Here is a 15,085-nt window from a genome sequence, read left to right as displayed (position 1 = left end):
AGGAATAACAGTTCTTTACTAATATATATGTATATAAAACAAGGCAGGGAAAAAACTGATTTAAACTGACAGAGTCAGATATGGCCTGACCCTGTTAGTCAGGGTAGCAGTAGCAGTCCGATAAGGTGGTGGCTGCCGTCCTCCTGAATGGTTGTGGTTCTGTTGAAGTGGTGATCCTGTGTAGAAAGATCTGGTCTTCCTCAGAAGGTCCAGGGGTAGGTATGTAGCTCCTGTCCTCTGGAAATCCAGTGGGAAAGGCTGCCTGTGGTGTTCAAAAATTGCAGTTTATACCCAGGATGGGATGCTTGGTTCTCACAGTGGAATGGTGAGTCATGAGATAAGGCACTGATGGGCCATTAACAGGACATAGTCTTGAGGGAGGAGGCAGGGAGCACTGCCCCACCTGGTTTTAACAGCTCATGAAGATGGTGATAGAACACACGCTTGTGGGCACATCTTACACCGTAACCTAGGACACAGTAATACAGGTGCCTCAATATAGTGCACTGAGCTGCTTAGCTACTAGTAGCGTTTCTGGGTTTATCCTGTGTAGTAAGTAAATCTGTTTAAGTCTTATGTCTGTTAAATTTGTGTCTATCAAATAAATAATTCATTTTGTAATAGACCTAATTGGCCATTATTAAGAACTTGCAACGAGAGTGGGCTTTGGGGTGCTGGCCACCTCAGTAAAAGTACTGTCTACTGCCAGAGGCCTGGGCAAAGGCAGAAACTTCTTTAAAACTCCCCTCTCCATTCCTAACAGACTCCAGGTGGGGTCTCACAAGAGCAGAGGAGAGGGGGAGTGTTGGGGTCCCTTCCCCCTGCCATGGAGCCCTGGGAGAGGGGCCCTGGGGAGGAGACACGGGGTTTCCCTGCCCCTGCTCAGCTTCATTCCCCATTGGTTGGTTTGGGTTCCCTGATAACGCCAAGGACCCTCGGGTCCCATGACTGAGAGAGTTCCTGAGCTGAGCCCCGGCCATGCGGCTGGAGAAATAAACATCTCTGAAACATCTACCACGAATCTGTCCATATATACTTCGCTTTCCACGAGACTCCTGGTTTGAAATATACTTGTTGCAGTAATCCCCACTGCGACAAACTGGTGGAGGAATGCGAGCAGGATACCGATCCCTGAGGAAAATTCGTGAGTAAAATAACCACTCTAGACCTCTCTCTTCTCATCTTGATTTGGATATTCTCTCTGGACTATGGAAGAATCGTGGGAAATGGGGCTCTCTGAGCCACAGAAAGAAATGTACCTAGAAGTTAAAGGAATCCTTGAACAACAAAACAAAAAAATAATGGAACTGTGTCTCGGTTTTGAAAGACAGGTGTCTGCTAAGGAAGGCAGAGGCCCCCCTTGAAGTGGCAGATATAACCCCTTTTCCCTCCAAGTTATTATATTTTGAAATCAAGAGCCTTTAGGCAAAGATGTGGGAAATAGGAATAACAGTTCTTTACTATATATATATATGTATATAACCAGTCAAACAAAACAACAACAACTATGGCAGTAACAGCAATCACAAATCCAGTCCCAGCCTTCTCGGCTGTCAGGCTATTTCCCCTCGGGTGCAGTTCCGCTTGCAGCCGGCAGGGGCGCTGGCGGCTCCCGGTGAGCAGGGCAGGTGCGATGGTTCCCCCGCGGCTGCAGGGGGCGCTCCGGAGCGAGCTCGGGGAGCACGCGGCTCTGGTGCCCTGGGATCCCGGGAAGGGATGGAACAAAGGCTTCACAAACCCCTGGGCAGCTGATCCCGGGCTCTCAGGAACAGCAGGCTGAAACGGCAGGCTGGAACGGCAGGGACGGACGCAAATCCCGGGTGGCAGGCGAGATGTATCCAGATGGGAGAACCCCACGGAGGCCCAGGCAGGCAGGGCGAGCAGGCCTACAGCGTAGCGAAAGCTCGAAGCAGCAGCGGGGCAGGGCAGCCACAGCCCGGTCTCCAGCAGGGCAAGGAAAGCGGCTTTTGGGGTCCCGGCGTTGTTTCTAGCAGGAAGAAAGAACGGCCAACAAGAAAGAAGCAGCAGCTCCTTTCTCTGCAGCTTCTCTCTCCGGACGCTCAGAGCGAACTGCCCCCACACCCAGGTGTAGACAAAGGAGTAGCCAGGCCCGCCCCACTCCCCTTTTTGTCTTTCTTAAGTACAGCTATTTGTCCCCTAGCAACATGCATATGGGAGAAAATTCCTTTAACAGGAAAAAAACTAAGACTAAACTAAAACCCCAACATTATCCACCCCGAATTTTTTCCCATACTAACATGTTACATGAAACTTAACTTTTTTAACCATATAAATCTATGCATCACCCAAATTATATACAAATATACATGCTGATACTGATACAAGTACAGAGCCATGGGTAGTTCACCCTAAAACAAGGTCCCCTTGAGGTAAGCATCGGGTCTCTCCATCCTTTTGCATCACCCACCAGGTGCAACCTGGTCCCTGAGCAAAAACAACCCCACGGATGGGTTTGTCTTTGCTCAAGGCAGACTTTACCCAAACAGTTTTTCCAAGCATACCTCTCATGTGCACCACTGGAACCTTATCCCCGTCTGTTGTTTGTAGGGGTTCAGATTGGGCAGGGCCTGCTCGGCTGGTGGAACCTCGAGTGTTAACTAACCAGGTGGCTCTTGCTAAATGCATCTCCCAGTTTTTGAAAGTCCCCCCACCCAGTGCCTTCAAGGTGGTTTTAAGCAGTCCATTACACCGCTCAACCTTCCCAGCTGCTGGTGCATGGTAAGGGATGTGGTACACCCACTCTATGCCATGTTCTCTAGCCCAGGTGTTGATAAGGCTGTTCTTGAAATGAGTCCCATTGTCAGACTCGATTCTCTCAGGGGTGCCATGCCTCCAAAGGACTTGCTTTTCCAGGCCCAGGATGGTGTTCCGGGCAGTAGCGTGAGGCACAGGGTAGGTCTCCAGCCATCCAGTGGTGGCTTCTACCATTGTGAGCACATAGCGCTTGCCTTGGCGGGTTTGAGGCAGTGTGATGTAATCAATCTGCCAGGCCTCCCCACACTTGTATTTGGACCATCGCCCACCATACCACAGAGGCTTCACCCGCTTGGCCTGCTTGATCGCAGCGCATGTCTCACAATCATGGATAACCTGGGAGATACTGTCCATGGTTAGATCCACCCCTCGATCTCGTGCCCACTTATAGGTGGCATCTCTGCCCTGATGACCTGAGGCATCATGGGCCCATCGAGCTAGGAACAGTTCTCCTTTATGTTGCCAATCCAAGTCTATCTGGGACACCTCTATTTTCGCAGCTTGATCTACCTGTTTGTTGTTACGATGTTCTTCATTAGCCCAGCTCTTGGGGATGTGAGCATCTACATGACGGACCTTCACGGATAGCTTCTCTACCCGAGTGGCAATGTCTTTCCACTCTTCAGCAGCCCAGATTGGTTTTCCTCTGCACTGCCAGTTTGCCTTATTCCACCTTTCCAGCCAACCCCACAGAGCATTGGCTACCATCCATGAATCAGTGTAGAGGTAGAGCTTTGGCCACTTCTCCCTTTCAGCTATGTCCAGAGCTAATTGGACAGCTTTGAGCTCAGCAAATTGGCTCGATCCACCTTCTCCTTCAGTAGCCTGTGCAACTTGTCGTGTGGGGCTCCATACAGCGGCTTTCCATTTCCGGTTAGCGCCTACAATTCGGCAGGAACCATCAGTGAAGAGGGCGTATTGTCTTTCACTCTCTGGTAGCTCGTTATATGGTGGGGCTTCTTCGGCACGTGTCACCTGCTCCTCTTCTTCTTCAGAAGATAACCCAAAAGTCTCACCTTCCGGCCAGTTTGTAATTATTTCCAAGATCCCAGGGCGACTTGGGTTTCCAATTCGGGCGCGCTGCGTGATGAGGGCAATCCATTTGCTCCAAGTAGCGTCGGTGGCGTGATGCGTGGAGGGAACCTTTCCTCTGAACATCCACCCCAGCACCGGTAGTCGGGGTGCCAGGAGGAGTTGTGCCTCTGTGCCGATTACTTCTGAGGCAGCCTGGACTCCTTCATAAGCTGCCAGGATTTCCTTCTCTGTGGGAGTGTAGTTGGCTTCAGATCTTCTGTAGCTTCGGCTCCAGAATCCCAGTGGTCGGCCCCGAGTCTCACCAGGCACCTTCTGCCAGAGGCTCCAGGACAGACCATTGTTCCCGGCTGCAGAGTAGAGCACGTTCTTCACCTCTGGTCCTGTCCTGACTGGGCCAAGGGCTACGGCGTGAGCAATTTCCTGTTTGATCTGGGCGAAGGCTTGCTGCTGTTCAGGGCCCCAGTGGAAATCATTCTTCTTGCGGGTAGCCAGGTAGAGAGGACTCACGATCTGGCTGTACTCGGGAATGTGCATCCTCCAGAAACCTATAGCGCCTCGGAAAGCTTGTGTTTCCTTCTTGTTGGTCGGTGGAGACATTGCTGTGATCTTATTGATGACCTCGGTGGGAATCTGACGTCGTCCATCTTGCCACTTTACTCCCAGGAACTGGATCTCTCGGGCAGGTCCCTTGACCTTGCTCTTCTTGATGGCAAAACCAGCTTGCAGGAGAATTTGAATTATTCTCTCTCCTTTCTCAAACACTTCGGTTGCGGTGTTCCCCCACACAATGATGTCATCAATGTACTGCAGATGTTCTGGAGCCTCACTCTTTTCTAGTGCAGTCTGGATCAGTCCATGACAGATGGTGGGACTGTGCTTCCACCCCTGGGGCAGTCGGTTCCAGGTGTACTGCACGCCCCTCCAGGTGAAGGCAAACTGAGGCCTGCACTCTGCTGCCAGAGGAATGGAGAAGAATGCATTGGCAATGTCAATAGTGGCGTACCACTTCGCTGCTTTGGACTCCAGCTCGTACTGGAGCTCCAACATGTCTGGCACGGCAGCGCTCAGCGGTGGAGTCACTTCATTCAGGGCACGATAGTCCACAGTCAATCTCCATTCCCCGTCAGACTTGCGCGCAGGCCAGATGGGGCTGTTGAAGGGTGAGTGGGTCTTGCTGACCACCCCTTGACTCTCCAGCTCGCGGATCATCTTGTGGATGGGGATCACAGCATCTCGATTTGTCCGATACTGCCGGCGGTGCACTGTCGAGGTGGCAATTGGCACTCGTTGCTCTTCCACTTTCAGGAGCCCAACTGCAGAAGGATTCTCAGATAGTCCAGGCAGGGTGTTCAATTGCCTAATGCCCTCTGCCTCCACAGCAGCAATCCCAAATGCCCACCTGAGTCCTTTTGGGTCTTTGTAGTAGCCATTCCGGAGGAAGTCTATGCCCAGAATACACGGGGCCTCTGGGCCGGTCACAATCGGATGCTTTTGCCACTCCTTCCCAGTCAGGCTCACCTCAGCTTCCAAAAGGGTCAACTGCTGTGATCCCCTGGTCACCCCAGCGATGGATACAGGTTCTGCCCCCACATGTCCCGATGGCATTAAAGTACACTGTGCCCCAGTATCAACCAATGCATCATATTTTTGTGGCTCTGATGTGCCAGGCCATCGGATCCACACCGTCCAGAAAACTCGGTTCTCCCGTGCCTCTTCCTGGCTAGAGGCAGGGCCCCTCTAGCCCTGGTTATCATTCTTTCCCTGGGCGTACATGCTCGAGGTACCTTCAAGGGGATCCGACATATCATCCTCCCTTCTGTAATACCTGGCAGCTTGGTCACGGGAGGCTGAGGCTACCTTCACCTTAGCGGAACCCCCTCGGTTAGTGCCTCCCTCCTTGAGTTCATGCACCCGCGCTGCCAGGACAGAGGTGGGTTTCCCATCCCACCTTCTCATGTCTTCCCCATGCTCACACAGGAAAAACCACAGCTCAGCTCGTGGGGTGTACCCTCTCTCTCTAGCAGGGGGACGATGGGCTCTGACTTGGGGGCCTGTGACTCGCACTGGTGCCACACTGACCCTCCTCATCTCCTCCCTCATCTCCTCCCTCATCTCCTTCATCTCCTCTTTGAGGTCCTGGACCACAGCAGAGACATGAGCTTTCAGCGGGCCATTGATCATGCTGTCATAATGCCTGAGCCTGTTGGCAACAGAGCCCACTGTTTCTCGGGTATTGTCAGCATCAATCGTTGCAATGAAGGTGGTGTATTGTGATGGCCCTAGCCTTGCCAGGTTCCACATCATCTGTCCTGTGCACCTGACCTTATCGGGGTCATTATCATGCTGTCCATCCTTCCCAAAGAGTACCTCTAATATTGCCACCTCTCTTAGCTGTTGGATCCCTTGCTCGAGTGTCTTCCACTGCATTCTATGATGATACTCCTGCATTCTTTCTTTGTGAATGAACCTTTCTCTCACACTCATTAAGAGCCGCTCCCAAAGAGAGAGAGGCCCTGGCTCCCTCACAAATATCTGGTCCACACCTGGGTCCTGGGTCAACGATCCCAGATACCTTGCCTCACCACTAGCCAGTTGCACACTTGTGCCCATAAGGTCCCAAACCCGAAGCAGCCAGGTGGTATAAGGCTCACGCCCCCTTCGCACAATGTCGTTTCGCATAGCACGGAGACTGTCGTGCGACAGGGACTCAGTGATGACTTCTGGCTCTGGCTCTCCTGCTGGTTGTGAGGGCCCTGGTTGCCCATCATCATTAACTGGTCGTACTGATTTGGTCTTATACTTCCTCCTTTGCACAGGGGCGACTGCTGCTGGCTGTGGTTGTCCTTGTGGTTCAGCTGAAGCCTGGACGGTTGTAACGTCCGTGGGTTCCACTGCTGCACCATCGGACTCACCCTCTTTGGGGCAGGGAGAGGGTTTTTCACTAGCTGAGGAGGTGTATTCCCTTAGCAATTGGCATATCTCCTGGCGCACTTGGCCCATCTCCTGGCACATCTCCTTGCGCACCTGGCCCATCTCCTGGCATATCTCCTGGCGCACCTGGCCCATCTCCTGGCACATCTCCTTGCGCACCTGGCCCATCTCCTGGCATATCTCCTGGCGCACCTGACCCATCTCCTGGCATATCCCCTGGCGCACCTGACCCATCTCTTGGCACATCTCCTGCATCCCTTTTGCCAGTACCCCCACCCAGTTTGGGTAGTCCATTTCTGAGGTGGACTGTTGGGCAGTATCAGTCTGTGGGGCGGGATCTCTAGTGTCTGGGGCTGTGTCAGGCTCTGGCTCTGGGGTAGGATCTCTAGTGTCTGGGGCCGTGTCAGGCTCTGGGACAGGATCAGGCTCTGGGGTAGGAACTCTACTCTCTGGGGCCATGTCAGGTTCCGGGGCAGGATCTCTAGTCTCTGGGGCTGGTGTCCGGGTAGATATCCAAGCCAATCTCAACTCATCGTTGAATGCTAAATAGAGTAGGCCTATCAGCAGCAGATGGTTAGTATTCAGAGGGAATTTAAACCCTTCGAAAATTGATGGGGTGGGCCCAAAGAACTGGTTGAGGGGTTGGGAGAAAACTTCCCCTGGTGTCATTTCCTCACAGAAGGTACCATTGTTAACATAACCCCAAAAACATGTGCTCAGTGTGTGATAGCTGTTTATCCATGTGCCCACATTCCGGAGGAAGTTAAAGACCCATGAATTCCTCACCTTCTCGACCCATAACGCAAGCTGGATAACAGCAATGGTAGCCTTAGTCAGAGGACCCATATTCAAGTAAGGAGCTGCAAAGGGGAAGAATATAGCCACGGCTACATGCCACCCAAACCAGGGTAAACTAGACCACATAGTGCTGCCTAACAAGGTTCCAATATCCAGCACACAAAATAAAGTTATCGAGGAACTGTTATTCCTTTTTCACCTCTATCTCTTAATGCCCTCAGGCCTCACGTTGGGCGCCAAGATCTGTCTCGGTTTTGAAAGACAGGTGTCTGCTAAGGAAGGCAGAGGCCCCCCTTGAAGTGGCAGATATAACCCCTTTTCCCTCCAAGTTATTATATTTTGAAATCAAGAGCCTTTAGGCAAAGATGTGGGAAATAGGAATAACAGTTCTTTACTATATATATATATGTATATAACCAGTCAAACAAAACAACAACAACTATGGCAGTAACAGCAATCACAAATCCAGTCCCAGCCTTCTCGGCTGTCAGGCTATTTCCCCTCGGGTGCAGTTCCGCTCGCAGCCGGCAGGGGCGCTGGCGGCTCCCGGTGAGCAGGGCAGGTGCGATGGTTCCCCCGCGGCTGCAGGGGGCGCTCCGGAGCGAGCTCGGGGAGCACGCGGCTCTGGTGCCCTGGGATCCCGGGAAGGGATGGAACAAAGGCTTCACAAACCCCTGGGCAGCTGATCCCGGGCTCTCAGGAACAGCAGGCTGAAACGGCAGGCTGGAACGGCAGGGACGGACGCAAATCCCGGGTGGCAGGCGAGATGTATCCAGATGGGAGAACCCCACGGAGGCCCAGGCAGGCAGGGCGAGCAGGGCTACAGCGTAGCGAAAGCTCGAAGCAGCAGCGGGGCAGGGCAGCCACAGCCCGGTCTCCAGCAGGGCAGGGAAAGCGGCTTTTGGGGTCCCGGCGTTGTTTCCAGCAGGAAGAAAGAACGGCCAACAAGAAAGAAGCAGCAGCTCCTTTCTCTGCAGCTTCTCTCTCCAGACGCTCAGAGCGAACTGCCCCCACACCCAGGTGTAGACAAAGGAGTAGCCAGGCCCGCCCCACTCCCCTTTTTGTCTTTCTTAAGTACAGCTATTTGTCCCCTAGCAACATGCATATGGGAGAAAATTCCTTTAACAGGAAAAAAACTAAGACTAAACTAAAACCCCAACAAACTGGGAGATCTAGAACTTTTTTTAACTGGCTTTTCAAAAATTTCTCCTTTATTTCTCGAGAGTTACTTTTTGATATTGAACCTCCTGGATCTTGTCAGGGGTGTTTTTGGGACGAGATCTTGTGGAAGATGAAAGATCAAACAGAACATGTATTAGTGATTGAACCCTTGCGTGGATCCATGGTAGTCAGTGGAGCTATTCAGGAGCATTTATATGGTCCTATTAAAGCAAAGGATGGCCATAGTCCTGCGGCCGAGGCCGCGCGGCCGCCATCCCTGTGGCTCACGGTGGCGGAGGTGCCTGCGCTGGATGCGCCCGGCCCCCTCGGGAGCGCGCCCCTTATCGCAGACCCCATCCCTGTCTCGGGGTCCCCGGCCACGCGGCCGCGAGTGAGGGAGCAATGCCGCAGGCGCCGCGGGTGCCGTGGGCCACGAGCAGCCAGGAACCGGGCATCGGCGCGGCAGGCCGCTCTGAGCACACGGCTCGGAGAGCCCTGCGGAGGGAGAAGCGGCGGTTTCCACAGCGACACGAGAGGCCGCGCAGCGCAGCGCTGAGCCAGAACGGGGCCGCTCTCAAAGCAGCGTGGAGTTTGCGGAGTGGAACCGCTCACGGGGCACGGAGCCAGCGGCGATGGCAACGCGGGGCCTCGCAGAGCCCAGACACGCGCCGGAGCAGCGTCCCTCGGAGAGTGCGGAGCAGCCGCAAGGCGGGGGCCCGGCCGAGACGTCGGAGTCGGTGAGGCGGCGGCCACGCGGGACCAGCAGCCACGATGAACACGCAAGCACGTGATAGGAGGAGTTGTAGCAACGAAAGTTACAGGAACTGTGAAATGGTACAATGTCAAAAACAACTATGGGTTTATAACATGAGATGATACAGGGGAAGATCTATTCATCCATAGAACTGCCATTAAAAGGAATAACCCTAAAAATTACCTGCAAAGTGTAGGAGATGGAGAAGTTGTACAGTTTGATATAGTACAAGGAAAGAAGGGTTTACAAGCAGCAAATGTTACTGGGCCGGGGGGTATTCCAGTCAAAGGCAGCCGTTATGCACAAAATTATAAACAATATCCATCCCAGCAATTTCCCTACTCACAGCCTACTTTCCCCTTTCACCCTATACCCAATATGAACCCCTTCCTAAGTTTACCCTATCCCCAGTTTATTCCTAATCCGTTTTTCACCCCATGGCTTCCCTATACAATTCCATTTCCCTACAATTCCTCTCTGATGCCGAGGGGGGGATGAAAAGGGGAAGGGAAGAAATTAAACCCTCTCCTGCCTCAGTTTCCCCACAAAACATGCCCGGAGAGTTCTGTCTCCCGTCTGTCAGCCCTAAGATGTTCCACAGAATCTGATTGGACATTTAAAGACTCAGGAGGGTGGCTTGTTTTGTCTTGAAACTGTTCTTGTTATGTTTATCCAGTTGTTTTCATTCTCCTTTTATTAAAATAAAACGGGTGAGGTGTTGGGGTCCCTTCCCCCTGCCATGGAGCCCTGGGAGAGGGGCCCTGAGGGCACAGACACGGGGCTTCCCTGCCCCTGCTCAGCCTCGTTCCCATTGGTTGGTTTGGGTTCCCTGATAACGCCAAGGACCCTCGGGTCCCGTGACTGAGAGAGTTCCTGAGCTGAGCCCTGGCCATGCGGCTGGAGAAATAAACATCTCTGAAACATTTACCACAAATCTGTCCATATATACTTCGCTTTCCACGGGACTCCTGGTTTGAAATACACTTGTTGCAGTAATCCCCGCTGTGACAGGGAGAATCCCCTCCACTGACCTGCTGGCCACGCTCCTTTGGATGCAGCCCAGGGCTCCGTTGGTTTCAGGGCTGGCTGGCACTCACAGCTGGCTCATGGGGAGCTTTTTGTGACCCATCACTCCCAGGTCCTTCTCCAGGGGCTGCTCTCAGTCCCTGCCGTGCCCAGCCTGTTGCTGTGTCTGGCATTGCTGCCTCCCAGGTGCAGGATACTGCCCTTGGCTTTGCTGAATTTCATGAGGTTTGCCTGGGCCCAGCCCTGTAGCCTGTCCAGGTGCCTCTGGATCCATCCCTTCCCCCACCACACAGCTCAGGGTTGTCAGGGAACTGGCTGGGGGTGTCTCCATCCCACTGCCCACAGTGCCCACAGAGCTGTGGAACAGCATCGACCCCAGCACCAACCCCTGAGGGACCCCACTGGTCAGTGGTCTCCAAGGGGACAAGGAGCTGCTGACCACAACTTACGGCTTTTGTCGAGGCAGACATAAAAGCCACACTAGCCGTAATCCATAGTCGAGAAAGGTAGAAAGACTTTTAATTTTCTCTACTGCTGTTCTTACACCTCTTCCCAATGGCTGTGGCCTAATTTAAGACTGGCTGCTTAGCAAACAGTGACAAGGCTGTCTAACAAACAATGACCATTCAGGCAGTAAAGCAATCAGCTACACAAGCAAAGGTATAACTGCTAGATGTTATCAACAAGCTCTTCCTTGTACACTCTCAGTGTCCCATAACAAGAACATCCTCCCCTTGTGTCCAGAACATCTCCTCTCATTGATTATCTTCTTGGCCTTCTCTGTGGATTTCACTGAAGCTGCAGAATTTCACTGTAATATTCTCATGGGTAAACTCTGACTGGTTTCAGGTCTGATTCTGTGAGGCCCCCAGACCAGCTGTCAGCCTCATCAGGTCCCCCCTTCTGTTTTTGTATTACAAAGGCAGCATTTATTGACTTTTGCAGGGCCCTTTGAAAAAAAGACAATAAACACGGCACAATGAGCAGGATACAAAAAATAACCAATAGGATCAGGCATCTGATTTTAAGTAGATTTTTGATTCATCCTGCAACTTTCCAATTGCCAAACAAACTATTGAGCCAATCAGATTCTGATTCTTCATGCAATTTTGACACGTTTGTTTGTAATTCTTTAATGTGGGCATGAATAGATTTTGAATGATCAGACAAATTCATACAACACATTCCATCGAAATCCTCACATCTACGTCCATGTGCTAATAACAAAAAATCAACGGCAGCTCTATTTTGCAGTGTAGCGTGCCTTACTGAACTGACACCCGTTCATAATCCGGCTAAAGCAAGGGAAGTAGCGTTACTCTGCCAAGCTAGCCAACATCCTAACTTGTTTAACAGTCCCAGTGCTTTAGCAGCTGCTATTTGTGGAGAAAGGAAGGAAACAGCCCATCGAGCACCTGGTGGCCAAAATTTGGTGTTGTCATCACAATCAGGGGCAAACACACGGGTGCTGCATTTTCCTCCTCGTAGTTTATGCTGTAAAATCATAGCTATGTGTTAGGTGTTAACAGTGAGAGTCATCCTAAGCTGCAAGGACCTCCCTTGATGTGTGATGGAATTGCAGCCCATGCTCGGTCTCTGCAAATAAGAAACACCCCTGGAGGCAAAGCCAGAGGAACAGTAGTAGAGTGTGAAATATGTGGTGAACTGTAGCAACCTGGTTGTCTGGATTTTTTATGAGCACAAATATAATACTTAAATAACTTTGTGTCATTCCCCCAAGACCCGCAATTGAATTTCCCACTGCAGTGACAGGCCATGAGTTTGGCCAGTTGTGATGTGAAATCACCATGACATCTGCTCCCGTATCAATCAGCGCTTTGATCTCAACAGTCTGCGGCTGTGTCCCCTTCAGTGTTAGCTCACAAATCAGTTGTGGTCTCTGCTCAGAAAGTTGTTGAGTCCAAAAACCCTGAGGCGCGCCGGTAGAACCGAAGCCTCGGTCTCCTCTCTCTTTAAGTCCAGTCCTGAGAACACAAGACTGGAGAAGTACAAGTTGAGCAACATGAGTATGAGCAGGTGTGACTGCAGGAGGAGAGGGTGTAAAAACCATTGCACATATTTGTCCTGTAAAGTCTGCATCAATTACTCCCGGATGCACAAAAATCCCTTGCAAAGTAGCACTGGATCTTCCTATTAGCAAAGCACTTAAATTTTGCCCTATGGGTCCATGTGCATCCAAAGGCACTTTATGAACTGCAGGAGAGTCTGTAATCACTGTGCTGGCGGTGCAAACATCCATCCCGGCTGAGCCTTTTGTTCCGCTGGCAAGCCGGTCACACAAACCTGTGCCGGGCGCAGCGGCTCCTGGGGAAATATTTCTGTCTGAATGCGCTGTCCCCTCGAGCTCCGTTGGAAGTTTCCCTGATTTCCATTGGCATGGAAATGAGATTTACATTGTTTTTTATAATGTCCCAGTTTACCACATTGGTTACACAGAACTGCTCTGGGGGCTGCTTTGTTGTTAGCAGCTTCGGAGGATGGAGTTCTGTGTGGGCACTGAGATTTAAAATGGCCTGGCTGTCCACATCTGGTGACCCCGAGATTTGATATCCCAGCTAGCAGCCCCAGACTGCTCCCAGGCAGGCAGCTGAGGTGATTTTTCTCTTGTCGTGGAACCTGCATCTTCCAGGATGTACCTGAGACTCCTCTCAGGCATCTCTGGGAGTCTTTTCACATCTCCATGAAGGAGCTGAGATCCCAGGTAGTGACTCGAGACGGCTCCAGGGAGGCAATCGAAGATGATTTTTCTCTTTTGAAGGAAAATGCCGAGACCCTTCTCAGCATTTCTTGGAGTCTTGGTCTCTTATTTGGGGACCTGAAATCCCAGGTAGCAGCCCTGGGCTCCTCCTGGGAAGGTGCCCAAGATGCTATTTTGCTTTGAAGTGAAATTGTATCCTCCTGGATTCACCCAAGACTCCTTCCAGCAATCTCCTGGAGCCTTTTCACATCTCCTCTAAGGAGCTGAGATCCCAGGTAGCAGCCCCACACTGCCCCAAGGCAGGTACCCAAGAGGATTTTTCTTCTTTAAAAGAAAAGTTATCATCTGGGATTGAGCTGGAGCCTTCTCAAGCATTTTCTGGAGTCTTGATTTCTGATCTTTGTCAATTCCTTTGGATAAAACCTCCGACATCATCAAATCCAACCTATGACCAAACACCACCGTGGCAACCAGACCAGGGCACTGAGTGCCAGGTCCAGTCTTTCCTTAAACACCATAACCAGGTGCAGCACCAGACTCTCCCCTGGTTTAAATATTGCTCCAGTTTAAATATTGCTTTCATGGGTGTCTTGGGATGACTTTGTGATGTGTATCCCCTATCGCTGCCCCATGCCCAGAAATTAATTTTGTGCCTTTCTGTGCCTTTAAACTGAGCCTGAGAGGGGGGAGGAAAAACTGAGCAAAACTTCTTCAAAGCAGTTTGCAGCTTGTTCAAGGTCACACAGAGCTAGAGACGTTTTTTCAGCTGCAGCAGCAGAGCAAGAGTGGGGAAGGCACCCTGTTTGCTTTCGGCCAGTTTTTCAGCTCCTTTTTCTCTCTCCGGGGGGAGACGGAGAGTTGAACTTTTGTTTTCCTGGGACTTTGTTTTTTTCCTTTTTTGTCTGCTGGACGGTTTCAACATCAGAATACATCGGGAGGAATTTCCACCAAGGCCTTGGCCCTCGAGGTGGGCCCACCACCCCGTCCCAGCTCCAAGGAGGGGGAGAGAGATCTACGGAAGGACTCTGAAATGTTCCCAGGTTTCTCTCAGCAGAGCGAGAGGTTTTATTATTTAGCATTATTATCTTTTTCCCGTGTGTTTGTTAAAGAAATAGTTTTTATCTCTTTCACTTTCCTTCAAGGAAAAAGTTTCTTTTTTTCCCAAACCTGGTGGGGGAGGGCTGGTTGTAACCTGCCTTCTCTCAGAGGATGTATTTCTAAATTTGGCCAAACTGGCACAATGGGATATTTCCTCCTCCTGGATCCACCTGAGACTCCTCCCAGGCATCTCTGGGAGCGTATTCCCTTCTCCTCAAGGGAGCTGAGATCCCAAGAGCAGCTCCAGATTCACCCAAGGGAATTACCCAAGGTGATTTTTCTTTTCTTGTGCATCCTGAATCTTCCAGGATCCATGTGAGTCCCCCCCCCAGGCACCTCCTGGAGTCTTTTCATATCCATTCTAAGGAGCTGAGATCCCAGGCAGAAGCCCCAGCAGAGCTGCCTCAGGTGCTTTCTTCCCCCTTGCAAGAAACTACATCCTTCTGGGTTCACCTGACATTCCTCCCAGGATTCTCTTGGAGTCTTTCGATCTTTAATTTTGAGACCTGAGTTTATAACCACGGGCCCACAATCTTCCAGGGAAGGTTTCCAATACGTTTTTTCTCCTTTGGAGAAATCCACCCAAGACTTCTCCCAGGTAGGTCCCAGAGTCTTCACATCTCCTTGAAGAAGCTCCAGGAAGCAGCACCAGATTTCTCCAGGGAAGATTCCCAAGATGTTTTTGCTCATTTGGAAGTTTTCTCTAGACCGGGATCCACTGGAGACTCCTCCTGGCATCTGCCAGAGTCTTTTCATCTCCGGATTAGGCACTTGAAATCCTGGGTAGA

This window comes from Corvus moneduloides, chromosome 27, assembly GCF_009650955.1.
Source record: "Corvus moneduloides isolate bCorMon1 chromosome 27, bCorMon1.pri, whole genome shotgun sequence".
Taxonomy (NCBI): Eukaryota; Metazoa; Chordata; class Aves; order Passeriformes; family Corvidae; genus Corvus; species Corvus moneduloides.
The sequence above is the reverse complement of the archived record's forward strand: the minus strand, read 5'-3'. Positions refer to the sequence as shown.